This window comes from Palaemon carinicauda, unplaced genomic scaffold (genome assembly GCF_036898095.1).
Source record: "Palaemon carinicauda isolate YSFRI2023 unplaced genomic scaffold, ASM3689809v2 scaffold416, whole genome shotgun sequence".
NCBI lineage: Eukaryota > Metazoa > Arthropoda > Malacostraca > Decapoda > Palaemonidae > Palaemon > Palaemon carinicauda.
This window is the reverse complement of record NW_027171669.1, coordinates 61,955-77,500: the sequence shown is the minus strand read 5'-3', so window position 1 is coordinate 77,500 and position 15,546 is coordinate 61,955.

Here is a 15,546-nt window from a genome sequence, read left to right as displayed (position 1 = left end):
TCCAAATATTGAACAGCTTACTATCAGGTGCAAGGACCATCCCAGCCTCGATGACTTCTGTCAATCTTTGGAAAAGACAAAACAGCTTAAATCTTTATGTAAGTATTAATAATATTATTTTTTCTGTCTCTTTCCTCCGAGGGACATTACAATACCTGGCCTCCTTTCCCTCATCCTCATCCTGTCATTCAGTCTGTTAATATCGTTGTTATCATTATCAATATCATTGTTAACATCATTATTATCATCATTATTTCTGTATAGATGTAGAACATTATATTCAGAGGTCTCAATCAGGTTTTATTTTCACAAAAAAAGAAAATATTGTTTTCATCTGATTTGAATTTGATATAAAAGCTTTCGATGTTAAGTTTAAATTGCTTTCTTTCCATATATTAAAAGGAAATGTCTCATTTCTATGGCGTTGATTTAATGAATAATGATAGAAATGAATCAAAATTATCATGATTGTAATGAATAGGAAACTGATAACGGCACTAGCCATAGTCAAACGCGGCTCCTCCTGACTCGTCCTCCATCCTGCGCTGATTGGTTCTCTACGAGGATGTGGGCGGAGTTATCCGAAAGGGAGAACCAATCAGCGAAAGGGATGTGAAAAGGTTTCGGCCAATGAAATTGCGGTAATCAAATAAAGCTGAGTTGTTATTGGCTGAGGTGGTTTAGATAGTGCATAATGTGAGGGTTTCATGAGGAGACTGATGACATTCCTTATGCGAGCGGCTACAATGGTCGCTTGCACACACACACACACACATTGACTCCCACACGCACACACAAACGCACACACATTAACTGGCAGACATTCCTCTACTGTGTTTAGTTCTTTTGGCTCTAAAGTCGTTGTTGCAGTTGTTATTATTATTATTATTATTATTATTATTATTATTATTATTATTATTATTATTCCCATTTGATCTTTTCCTTTAGAATCTTAAGAAAGAAACACATGGAAAATGTTCAGTTTTGATTATCCTTTTACTCAACGTTCTTCTTCTTCTTCTTCTTTCAGTTATTCTCTTCAGTGTCAACGACGTCAGCAGCGTCAGTCGCCCCATTCCTCTCTTGGAGAAGGATCCAGGTGTCATTGTCTATGTCAGGGACGTCAAGGAAGAAGACATCGAGAAGGTTGGGGACATCCTTCGGACATTGCAACCACAGGATGCAAGGAGGTGAGGAGACATCATCCTTTATAAGAGAGAGAGAGAGAGAGAGAGAGAGAGAGAGAGAGAGAGAGAGAGAGAGAGAGAGTATTATTATTATATCATATTATTATATTATTCATTATTGAGTTTACCTAATACTCTGAGAAAATAGGCCTATGTCCTGTCAAAATAGATATGGATATGTATAGGCCTACTGAGAGTACCCTTTCACACACACATATAAGGGCATAAAAATAGAATGCATAAAGAGTGAATTCGGAATTCCTCGTTGCTCTCTCTTTTTTTATTCTATTATTAGGAACACGCAAATATGATATAATAATAATACTCTCTCTCTCTCTCTCTCTCTCTCTCTCTCTCTCTCTCTCCATTGTTATTGAAGTATTCACAAGTAAACAACTGTGTGTGTGCGTGTGCGTGTGTCTCATTGAAAGAAGACAACAATAAAAAGCATAAAATAATGAATAAATGTGGGTGACATCATTTCCTTTCTTCTTCTTTTCATTTCCTTTCATTTCATCCCATTTTCTTAATTTCCTTCTTCTTCCCAACAGATCGTTCAGGTCAATCTCATTTCCTCTGTGTTCCCCGGGGAGGACGAGGAGCCCTGAGGTCATCCTCAGACTCCTCGCCTCCTTAAAGGGAGTCAGGGTGAGATACAGAATCGAGTTCCCATCAGAAGAACGACCAGATGACGAAGCCTTAAAAGAAGAGATGCATCATAAGGCAAAGGAATCCACCGGATGTAGATTTGGTGTTCTATGGTGAGTTTGCTTCCTCTTCTTATACTTCTTCTTCTTCATAGGTGTTTTATAATCTCTCTCTCTCTCTCTCTCTCTCTCTCTCTCTCTCTCTCTCTCTTTTCCACCAACGTTCCAAACCTTTCAGTAGGTGATGTACCAGGATAAATAAACTGTATTTTATTTCTTTAAGATTTGGCATTTGCTTTTTATGTTATTATTTACTATTTTTAAGAAGATATATATATATATATATATATATATATATGATAAATTTTGCACATTTTTACGTGTTTTTCATATTCAAATAAGCCATATATATTTTTGATACATTAATGTCTGGATTCTCTTAACGACCTCGGGATCAGAGCCCCAGGCGAAATCACACAAAGACAAGAGCTTGGCTCCGGCCGGGAATCGAACCCTGGTCGGCAAGCTTGTATAGACAGTGACTAAGCCACTTGGCCACGAAGAAAGATAAAAGTCAATGACAATTCTTCTGTACTTATACCTGTCGAATTCAGGTATTTTGTACGTAAAATTGAAATCAACCCATCTTCACCATCGTAGCTAATTGGTAGTTTGTTACTTGGCATTCAATTAATGATAAATTTTACAAATTTTTACGTGTTTTTCATATTCAAATAGGCCATATATATTTTTGATGCATTAATGTCTGGATTCTCTTAACGACCTCGGGATCAGAGCCCCAGGCGAAATCACACAAAGACAAGAGCTTGGCTCCGGCCGGGAATCGAACCCTGGTCGGCAAGCTTGTATAGACAGTGACTAAGCCACTTGGCCACGAAGAAAGATAAAAGTCAATGACAATTCTTCTGTACTTATACCTGTCGAATTCAGGTATTTTGTACTTAGAATTGAAATCAACCCATCTTCACCATCGTAGCTAATTGGTAGTTTGTTACTTGGCATTCAATTAATGATATATTTTGCACTTTTTACGTGTTTTTCATATTCAAATAAGCCATATATATTTTTGATACATTAATGTCTGGATTCTCTTAACGACCTCGGGATCAGAGCCCCAGGCGAAATCACACAAAGACAAGAGCTTGGCTCCGGCCGGGAATCGAACCCTGGTCGGCAAGCTTGTATAGACAGTGACTAAGCCACTTGGCCACGAAGAAAGATAAAAGTCAATGACAATTCTTCTGTACTTATACCTGTCGAATTCAGGTATTTTGTACTTAGAATTGAAATCAACCCATCTTCACCATCGTAGCTAATTGGTAGTTTGTTACTTTGCATTAAATTAATGATAAATTTTGCACTTTTTTACGTGTTTTTCATATTCAAATAGGCCATATATATTTTTGATGCATTAATGTCTGGATTCTCTTAACGACCTCGGGATCAGAGCCCCAGGCGAAATCACACAAAGACAAGAGCTTGGCTCCGGCCGGGAATCGAACCCTGGTCGGCAAGCTTGTATAGACAGTGACTAAGCCACTTGGCCACGAAGAAAGATAAAAGTCAATGACAATTCTTCTGTACTTATACCTGTCGAATTCAGGTATTTTGTACTTAGAATTGAAATCAACCCATCTTCACCATCGTAGCTAATTGGTAGTTTATTACTTGGCATTCAATTAATGATAAATTTTGCACATTTTTACGTGTTTTTCATATTCAAATAAGCCATATATATTTTTGATACATTAATGTCTGGATTCTCTTAACGACCTCGGGATCAGAGCCCCAGGCGAAATCACACAAAGACAAGAGCTTGGCTCCGGCCGGGAATCGAACCCTGGTCGGCAAGCTTGTATAGACAGTGACTAAGCCACTTGGCCACGAAGAAAGATAAAAGTCAATGGCAATTCTTCTGTACTTATACCTTTCGAATTCAGGTATTTTGTACTTAGAATTGAAATCAACCCATCTTCACCATCGTAGCTAATTGGTAGTTTGTTAGTTGGCATTCAATTAATGATAAATTTTGCACATTTTTAGGTCGTTAAGAGAATCCAGACATCAATGTATCAAATATATATATATATATATATATATGTATATATATATATATATATATACATTTGTACATATATATATATATATATATAGAGAGAGAGAGAGAGAGAGAGAGAGAGAGAGAGAGGGAGTTATGTATAGCAATTTCCATCTCATCATTATCTCTATTTATTCGGATTTTTCTGTTAAAGTTATCTGATCATGTGTGTTTGCCCCTCAGTATTCCATATTCCCTTCAATTATCTCCTCTCATCATATTCATCATCTGCATTTCCTTTATCATTATCATTACTCCTTTCTATAATGAATAGAATAATCATCGCCTATGTTTCTTTATTATCAGCTTTTGTGTTTATTCATTGCATTTATCCAATGTCTTTTTCCTAATGGTGTTGTCTATTTTGCTTGTCAGGTTATTGCTGGGGAAGAAGAAGTTGAAGAAGACGAAGAAAAAGACGTTCATCTGAGTTAATTCTTCAACTACAGATGCTTTTTATCTCACTATAAATTCAAATCACCAAATTCTAATTCATAATCACTGTTCATCATTAAATGGTCAAAATAGTGTTACAATACCAATAAGGGATTCATGGTAATCTACCTTTCTATAATGATTAGATTATAAAATTCACTTCCAGATTATAAAGGTCATTTCTGTAAAGGATTCTGATATATATGTGACATTGAAAAGAGGCGACGTAAATTGTGTTTTCCAGGGAACATGGTAACGAGAAGATTTGCCTTCTGCCGCCAGGATATCAAAAAACTCCTGTTTTAAACCTACTACTATAACGTGTACGGCTGCTCGCTATGGGCAAACTATAAGCGTGAATCGATGAGACGTATCACAGTCATTCACAATGATATCCTAAGACGCTTCACTAATACCCTGAGGCACCATTCAGCTTCAGTGATGTTTGTTGAAAATAGACTGGATAACATAAAAACCGTCATTCGACGCTCTATAGTAAGTTTCACCTCCCGCCTACGTTCTAGTGAAAATCCCCTAATTCGAAATGTGCTTGCAAGTGCTGCTAGAATAAAATCCAAAATGTGGGAAACCTGGAGTAGGGAAGCGTCAGTGCAATGAATTGTATTTACTAATCTCTGTTGGTGTGGCTATGCCAAATCTTCATCACTGAATAACATTGGAATAATATCCAGTAATGGTGTGATAACGTGTTTTATTATATTATATCTTTGCTGTCTGGAAGTCCTGCTGTTATCATCATTATTAGTAAGCAATAATGCTATTATGATTTTATTACCCAGACCTTAGAACTCTTGGATCAACCTGCTAATTGATGTTTGTTTTGTATCACCGATAATATTGCATATCTTATCTTTCTTACTGATGTCATAAATGTAACATCACTGTACCTCTATTGTAATTCTGTACATGGCTTTTGCTGATATAAAGATTATTATTATTATTATTATTATTATTATTATTATTATTATTATTATTATTATCATTATTATATATATATATATATATATATATACATATACATGTGCACGTGGGGGGGGGGGAGAGTGTGTTTGTGTTTGTTTAATCATGTCTCAGACATCTACTTGATAATAACAAATGTTAGGGATAGTTCAACGTCTTTTCATAAAAACCTATTTTTAGGAAACTTTGATTATTAAGTTTATTGTTATATTCATTCTCCCGTTTGTTCTATACACTTATATCTATTCTCAGAACTTTGCTTTTGTTAAATCATTTCAATCATTTTAAATCATTATATCTTGTCATATTCTTAGCAAAATCCTGCAAGACTTGAATGTACTAAGATTCACTTTAAAAATTGTCTAACATCTATTCATGACAATCAAGTCTTGCTGATGATATTAGAGGTGATGGTAGGTAATAAGTAACAGTGGAAATCATCATAAATAAATCTCTGAATGAAACAAATGTTGTTTTCATCACCTTTAACATTTTATTTTTCAATATTAGCCTACATTGATAATGTCTTCTGAAATGTCCCTAATCTTCCCTTCAAAGAAACTCAAAAGAGTTCAAGTCTGTGAAGCATAAGCTCTTTAGTAAGAAGTCTCTCTCTCTCTCTCTCTCTCTCTCTCTCTCTCTCTCCCTCTCTCTCTCTGGAGGTGAATGAAGACATCATTCTTACCTAAGTCCTTCAAAGGACTCATATCATGCAACAAAAAAGATATGAGAAAAAGGGATCTTTAAACATCTCAGACAGGTGAGTTCTTTGTGAATTCTCTTGTTCTGTATTCGATTATCTTTAACATTAAAGTAAACTTATCAGAAAGTATAACTTTTTCTGTGAACTTACATGATAAAATAAACCTGTTTTGCTGCTAAGGAATCATATTATTATATTAAATCAATCTAGTTTGGCAATTAAGGATCAAAGTAAAGGATTATCTATCACACTAAGCTTTTTATTGCAAAGATTTGATCTTTTGTAAAACACTTGAACTTTGTAATGGCCTCATATGTTGATGCTGTTTCCTATTGCAGATCAGATGAACTGGTAGAACCGAAGACTGACTGACTGTTGCACAGGGATACAGTTCCTCATCATCTGTTGGACCTATGGGAAGCTGACATGTTAGGCCAGCGTCCGTCAGACCCATGAAGTCAAATTCTTATAAGAAAAGTGAAGAAACACAGATCTGAAGCTGACTTTCGAGAAGAGAATAATAAGATGACGTAGGATTTTCAGGGTAAGAATTTTAAGTTACTGTTCTTAATGCATTGTATCAAATGCGTATGATAAGGAGTTACTTCTTTTGATCAATTGAATGAAAATGTAAGATTTGTAGTTACTGCTCCTAATTAAAGGAATAGAAAGGGTAATATTTAAGTTACTATTTCTAATAAATTGAATGAAAAGTAACGTTAATATTAATTTTCATTATTCATGTTGAATATAAATTTTTAAATAATTTATACAATTAGACTTATTATCGAATATTTTCATGTGTTCACACAATGAAATATAAATTTTGACTCTATAAAAGGTAATGATTTCTTCTTTATCAACATGAAACAAACAAAGGTAGATTAAGTCAGGTGTAGCTCTCTTATTTTCATACAGACAGAAAGACCGAAGGAATAGGAGGGAGGAACACAGGAGTAATTATCAGTAACTGTAGCTTGAGGTTTTCTTTTTCTCTGCTGTCTTTAAGTTGATTACTTTTCTCAAAGAGAAGTGAAAATGTTTTTCTGGTGTTTCATGCAATCTACTATTATTTTTAGATAATCATTATAAAAGGTATCTACTTATAATGGTTTTAAGGCATTGCATTTATTTCACCAATTCATCATTGACCATTAAGTAAGAGACGATAATTCTGTTTTCCAAAATAACTAATTTTTGTAGGTTTATTGTATGTTTGCAAGGAAATGATTAAGTGACGAGCTTCTCTTCGGGAGTTCCTCCCTCTTCTCTAATGGTGCTTTCATCAGCGCTATAGAGAAATGTCATTCGGACATCTCCCTGCACTCACCGAGTCCTTCCTTGCAAAGACCTGAGCTACACCTTGACTAGAGTGTCAGAGGCCAGGATCGAGAAGGGAAGCTCCAAACCACGGCTGGTGGTACGAGGTGCTTGACATTCTCTGTCTAGAGTGGCTCTCCTCACCTCAGGTTTTTATTCTGGAGGTTGGGCACACTGAATGCAGCCAACACCTGAGCGAAAGTAAAGAGTCTCCCATAAGGAATTGTAGACAATTTCTGAATTCAGGAACCAGAATCTGACATCATGGAGCAGCCCCAAGACAGTTCTTCAAAGCTTATCTTGGATTGATGGTGGTAATTAGCACACTTATCTTAGACCTTTTCTAGAGTCATCTTCTTCCTCTTCTTTGTATAGACAATCTTTTCTACATCTCCTTTATTTTACTCATTATTTTTATCAGACAATTTGGTCAAAACTGAATTATAATTATCCGTGAATTTATATCATCCATTTAATAATATATAATACTGAATAGATCTGCTCTGCCACTACACATTCTTATCAATTTAGTTGATCCATTTTGTGAAGATATATCACATGATTTTTATTGCAGACATTCTATCTATTGTATGGCACTTAAACGTTGTAATGCACTCTTATGTTGATGCTATTTCCATTTTACAGATCAGGTGAACTGGTAGAACTGAACATTAATTGACTGACTTACTGACTGACTGACTGACTGACTGACTGACTGACTGGTGCACAGGAATATTGACCACTGTCATCTATTGGACACAAGAGAAACTGATATGTTACACCAGCGTCAGTCAGACCCCTTGAGTCAACTTCTGATGAGAGAAGGAACACAGAACTGAAGCGGACAAAAAGATGAGGTAAGATTTTCAGGAAAAAACTACTCAAAATGAATTGAAGGGAAAAAAATAAAACCTGAATTTATTGTTCCTAATTAATTATATGGAAAGAGTAAAATTACCTTCCGTTCGGTAACTCTTGCACAAGTTTTTTATATTGTCATTTTTATTGATACAATCATTTTTAAGATTACTATTTTTTATGATAAATAAATATTTACTTGATAATTTACTACATGACACCTATATTAGATCCTTTTATGTATTCCAGCACTTTCGTCTATTTAGCTTAGGGTTTTAAAACATTCAACTCCTGTCTTTAGAAAATAACTGTAAAAATACCTCTTTTAAATAATTTCATCATATGGATATCACTTAGCTAATTTGTCTTCAGGCATTAAGCAAGATGCATTAAACATATTTTCTTTTTCACAAAGAATAATTCTATGTTTATTACACGTTTTCAGGAGAATTGTTTGTTGAGCTTCTTTTGGTAAAGTCCATCATTTATTCCAATGGCACTTGCATCAGCCCTCTGGTGAGAGGTCATTCTTATACTGAATCTTTTCTCGTTTTCTATTTAGGAGTCTGAGCAGTCTACATCCAGCCAGTACTTACGCCAGAGTAGAGAATTTTTAAGGCATTTTTGACCCATTGCTCCTATGGTCTGCAAAACCGTTTATGGCCGGAAGGGCCAGGCAATGTACCTAAACAACAGACATTATCTGCATTTTGGAAATCGAGTCTGACCTCAGGGAAAAGCAGGTCATCTCTCAAAATGATAATTCCTTCACTTCTCGTGTCGGATCGATGTTGGTGAATACCAGACACAGCCATTCCTTAACCTTGCCCTTCTCTAGAGTCATCTTCCACTTCTTTGCACAGAGCCTCCTCTCTTCAACTTCTACATTTTTTCTTAAGATTTATTGCTGGAAGATTTGGTCAAGACACAATTATTATTTCTCCTTTTCACTTCTTGCGATAAATTCACAAATGATAAAACTTGGAATGAAGGAGCCATTTGATTCCAGATTGTCCTTTTAAATGTAAATTTATCAAGATTATTGAAATAAATATGTATTATTTCCTTTTGAACATTGTTCTATCATAAATATAATGTGAAAACTGAAAGATATGATCCGTTTTTTCAATTGCTATTTTATATACTATATGAGAAGTTTTTGATATCAGCTTTATTTAATTGCAGATTCACATAATCAAAGAAGAGTAGTCTAGTCTCCTTGAGAAGCGAAACGAGAATATCTTCATTCCAGCAAATCATCTGGAATCCACTTAGGTGATTAGAGCCTCTTGATTGATCAGAACTGAAAAGAACTCACCCGATCTCCTGTTTGATCACAATCTACAGGTGAGTAACATTATAGCTTTGCTTTTGATCAGCACACAAGTGAAACGACCTTACTAATGGATTAAGGGTAGATGTAATTGATTTATGGGATTACCCAGCAAGCAAAATGATAATCATATAATTACAAGGAATTGTAATGAAAACAAAATACTCTTTATTTCATTAGTAGCACATACACACTCTCCATAATAAAATGAGTTAATGAGTAAATAAATAAAGGCCACCTTCCTATATGTAAATTTGCTACTGTACAGATATGATAACTCTCAATAATAACTTGAAGCAATATCTTTAGCAAGAAACTATTTTATTGTGGCTGACATGAAAATTGTGAATTAATCTTTTATGAACCATTCATATATTTTAGTTTCTCTTCCCAAAGTGAAAGATGAAATTAATAAAACCCTGAATCATATCCCTCATGATGATGATGGCCCAAAGTACAGGGTGAGCAGTGAACTTGAATACTTGACTCTTTTCAGAATTTGATCACTTATTTCCAGGAATAAAGAACATGCATTTTGGTACAGAACCAGCACATCAGTGTACATTTCACCCACTTCTCCAGTCTGCTTTTCTGTCCACCTGGACGTGCGCAATCTCAACAACTGGTCTTCAGGTCTTCTCTTATCATGTATCCTTCCACATGCTCTTCTCAGGAATTTCATTTCCACTACTCATATTATTTTCTGCTTGTCTCTACATCCAGTCCATTCTATAGAGCTGGGCACTCCTGTTGTCATAGTGGATCTATTTATTAAGCATTTCTTAGAACCCCTATAAATACATTCCTAAATTCCATGTGCTTTGTAATAACTTTTGATTCCTTCTAAGAAAAAAATCTACCTTCTTAACCTAAAATCCTATGTTTCTTTCCACAGGAATCTGATTTTAAGTGAGAGAAGTCCACGATAATTCAATGCCAGATTCTGATAACAAGCGGCAGCTGAGATAAGGTTTACAGTGCCCCAGGAAGGTCCTGTAGTATGAGGCTCTCCACCTGCTGACTCCTGTCCTCAGACTTCCAACTCTGTCTATGCCCCATGACCCTTATTTCCCACCTGCTCGATGGGTTAATTGTGTGTGAGCAAGGAAGCTAGTGGCAATTGTACCTTAATCCAAAGTATCATTGATTTGATTCTTCCTTTGCATTTGGTGAAATTCACAATCTTAAAATTCATTAATGATTCAGAAATTTATTATATTTCTTTACTGTAACCAGAAGATAAAAAAATTCTCCTTCACAATTTATATCTTTTTTTTTAGAATATCTTCGTGCTGCATAATCTTTTTGTTATAGTATTTTATGAATGGCTTACCAGGAATGATTTTTTTTTGTTGTTGTTGTATACATTATTTATAGCCCTTAGAGAATATATTTTTTCATCACAAAGTATAGTTATTCCATTCCACAAAATCGCACTTTTTCTCAACATATATCAGTTCCCATATACTGTATAATCATTTACGACAAAATTTTAATGTACTATTTTTTACACTGTATACCCATTAACGACACAATTTGAATATTCTATTTATAATACCGTATACCCATACACAACATGATTTGAATGTACTATATTTATACTCTATACCCATTTACAACATAATTTGAATATACTACTTTCATACTTTATACCAATTTATGACATAATTTGATTTTATTATTTCAATACTGTGCATCCTTTAAGAAAATAAGTTTAATATAACATTTTTTATACTGTACACCTATTACGACATAATTTCATTGTACTATTTACATACTGTATATCCATTTACAACACAATTTGAATATACTATTTTTATACTGTATACTCATTTACGTCATAATTTTTGACTATACTATTTTCATACTGTATATCAATTTACAAAACAATTGGAATGAACTATTTTCATACTGTATAACCATTTACGACATAATTTGATTTTACAAATTGTTATACTGTATACCCATTTATGACATAATATAATTGTACTATTTTCATACTGTATATCCATTGACAACATAATATGAATATACTGTTTTTATACTCGACACCCATTCACGACATAATTTGAACGTACTGTTTTTGTTATTAAACGATATATTTTGTAGCCTTCTGGAATATTTTATACTAACATATAATCTAACGTACTATATATACCATTTCTTGAATTCTGATTTTCACTTAATACTTGCTCATGGAATGCTATAGTTTTAATGTATATTTTCTGCTATTTTGGGAATATCATTTTGTTGACATATATTGTTATATGATATTGATAAATAAACTGGATTATATTTTTTTTTGTTAATATGGACAATTTATGCACTGCACCTGATTATATAATTCACTATTAATTTTTACTGATATTTAGACATTTTACTGATAATATGCTGTTGTTGATACAATAAATTTATCTATATTAATAACTGTTTTTTATATAAACCTTTTATTACCATCATAAGGACATTAGTTAAAGTGGCATATATAGATGGTAAGGAGGAGGGGGGGGGGAGATTCTTCACGTGTACATGTCTTCCTTGTTGTTTCTAATTAACAGATCTGAGTTGATATCTCAGAGAAATGTGATGTTATTGCAACGGATGATGTCGTTATATGATGGTCACGTGATGACGACCTTTCAGATGTGTTTGCTGAGTGAAATGTCACACTTCATTGTTAGTGTCGGTGGAGGATGGTACTCTCTCTCTCTCTCTCTCTCTCTCTCTCTCTCTCTCTCTCTAAAACTAATTCCATTTTGATTTAATTGAATTACAAGGATATTCAAAATAAAAAACAACCTAAGTAAGAAGATAAAATTTTCTTCTCTTAGAAATAAATTTCAATATTAAATATGTAAATTTATGAGTCACTTATTTTCTTTAATGTCTCTATACTTTGACCTTTAACCTTTGATCATACTGTTTGTGCTTCTGATCTGCTTTTCATTTTTTGGTGTATATTATTACATGTAAATAACGACATTTTTTTTTTGTTTCATTAAGAAGTTTCTCTTTGGGCAAGCAATGTCAGGTCAATGCAGACTGACCCAGTATAGATCCCTATAACCCAAGGTCTATCTATAAACTAAATGAATTTGAAGCTTCTTGAAAAAGGGAGGTCTTTTGTACAATAAACTAATTCACAAAGTGTCCGGTAATCTACAACAATAACAACAACAACAATCATCGTAAATTTCTAAGAAGCTAATCCCCTTCGTATTATTCTGAGCGAAAGGTGGAGCATTTTAATTTCCACGTTGCTTTGAAAGATATATGAATTCTTTTGGGGCTTAATCAGAATTAAGTGTTGCTTACTGAAATCGGTTAGAGGTGACCTCCGAATGATTTCCAGTAAAGAATCAGTAAAATAAGACAACTTTGTTATGCGTATGACTATTTTTCCCCCGACAAGTCCTGCGGCAGAGCAAGGCTCAGTGACACAAGTTTCTGTAGCAAGCATTACCAAAACAACAGATATTCAATTTTTCTCCCCAATGTCTGTGAATATCTGATATTTAGATTCCAATATTGTGGTAATATAGTTAATAAGTATTCTCAAATGCTAAACATGGTTAGTAAAACCATTGTAAGAGCTGACATAAACAAATGTCAGAGGGTGAATAGCAGAACTAGAGGCATATCATTATAGCAGTGTATACTACGTAAATTGAGAACACCAAATATGGACTAATGTACTCAGAGCTAAAGTGTGCTGTGTGCATTTGCAATGCATTACTTGCTTAAAAATAAATATTTACAGAAATCTGGAAAATGCCATCTTTAATAATCAGTAAATCAGTTTTGAAGAATAGCAAAAGGTGGTTGAGTTATAAATAGTGAACAAGATATTTCATCTTAAAAGTATAAAAAAAGTCTGAGCAAATTCTAAATTTACTTGTATGTTATTTATTTATTATTATTATTTTTTTTTTTTTGTAATTACAGTCACACTTTATATAAATTATTAACAGATAAACACAAACCTGCTTGATTCTCAACTGTAGTTTTTACTGATGTAATTTTTAGATATATATCATACAGCTGTAAAAATTAATTATTTCCTTTAATGATTTTTTACAATTATGCAATTCTTCATATACATAATAAAATTCAACGGATTGAACTTAACCTTGAGTTATGACTGTTAAATATTAAATATTCAGCGGTTTTAGTAACTTTTTTTTTTATTATATTAGGCCGTGGCTGTCATAAAAGACTGATTGAAGAATTTCAATGCCTACTGAATGCACAATTTAATAAAAATCCTTCTGAATTTGACTGCATAAAAGCACCATGCAACAACATCAGAGCATCAGTCTGCTTCCGCTTCTGTTCATAGATCCTATTGTACAGGAAGGTGGAACCAAGATCTACTTATTGTACTGTACAACAGAGAGAGATTTTAAAGGATCAGCTATTATTGAATTTTAACCCTGGATAGGTACGGTCCTCGGACACCCCTTTAAGGGTATACTCGGACGCGAACGACCCCGACGCCAAAAAAAATTCTTGGAAAATCAGTTTTTGCAGTAACCTCCTTTTTTCTTTTGCCAAAAAAAACTTCAATGAATGCTTAAAACAACTGTAAAGATAAATACTACTCATCTGCAGAAAAACTATTTATTATAGATATTTTAAAAAATTAAGTAGAAAAAAAAAAGACCTGACATAAAAATTCATAAAAAAAAGTTTATACATATATACACAAATCCTTTTAGGAATTGATTCTTGAATGTTTAGGACACATCTTGGTGTATTTTGGATGAAGTCAGACCCATGGAGGTGGAGATCTGAAATGAGAAAAAAAGGGTAACTTTTTTTGGCCCAAAAAAATTGTCCAAATTTCATGAATTTTTTTGGGTACCCAAATGAAATAGGAAGTGGCTAATTTTTTTAGGGAATAAACATATGTTATCCTAAAATAGAAATATGTAAAAAAATCTTCATTATTTTGTAAATTACATTTATATCAGGGGCCATATCTAAAGGTAATTTTTTGAGTACTTGGAAATTTCGTAAAAAAATACATATATTTAATATATAATATGATATTTATGCAGGTAAAAATATACCTAAATATCACAAATTCTATAGGAACAAGAATATATATAGATAGGGCAGCTTACGCTTCGGATATGTCCACAAAATGGCCGCCAACCACACTGACTCAGACTCCCTAATCTGCCACTTGAAATGTAGGAAGGGTATGTCAATTTCAAGGTGTTATTTACTAATCTAATTATTATTGGATATGCATAAAAATTGTATGGTGGGTTGCTGGATAATTGTCGATTATTTTACGACTATAAAATTAAAATTCTGACCCAAAAAATTTTTTTTGGAGGGAAATAAAATCGAAAAAAAAAAAATGTAAAACAATATTTTAGCTAAAAAAATTTGATGATATTCAATAAAAAAAAAGTAAACAAAATTTTCCGACAAATAAACATCTAGAGGAATCATTACTCTGTGATAGTTCCTTAGTACGTAGTAATTTTGAAAGAATTGGGAAAAAACGAAAAAATGGCAATCACCGGAAAATCGAACACATACCTATATATACGCCATATCTGGCTAAAAAAAAGATAGGCATGGGTAGCCAGATCATCTAGAAAACACTTTACAACACTATAAAAATATAAGTTTTGCGACACTACTTGCCAATTCCTTACGGTAACATGACTAAGCAAAAAAATGCAAAACAAATAAAAAGGGGCACTCGTGGAAAAATGGCCATTCTAATATACGGCATTTCAGAAAAAAAAAATTTCAGCCACCTGCTAGGCAAACCATCAAGGCATATTTTCCGACAAATAAACATATAAATGAAATATTACTCTGTGATAGTTCCTTAGTACGTAGTAATTTTGAAAGAAATGGGAAAAAACGAAAAAATGGCAATCACAGGAAAATCGAACACATACTTATATATACGCCATATCTGGCTAAAAAAAAAATAGGCA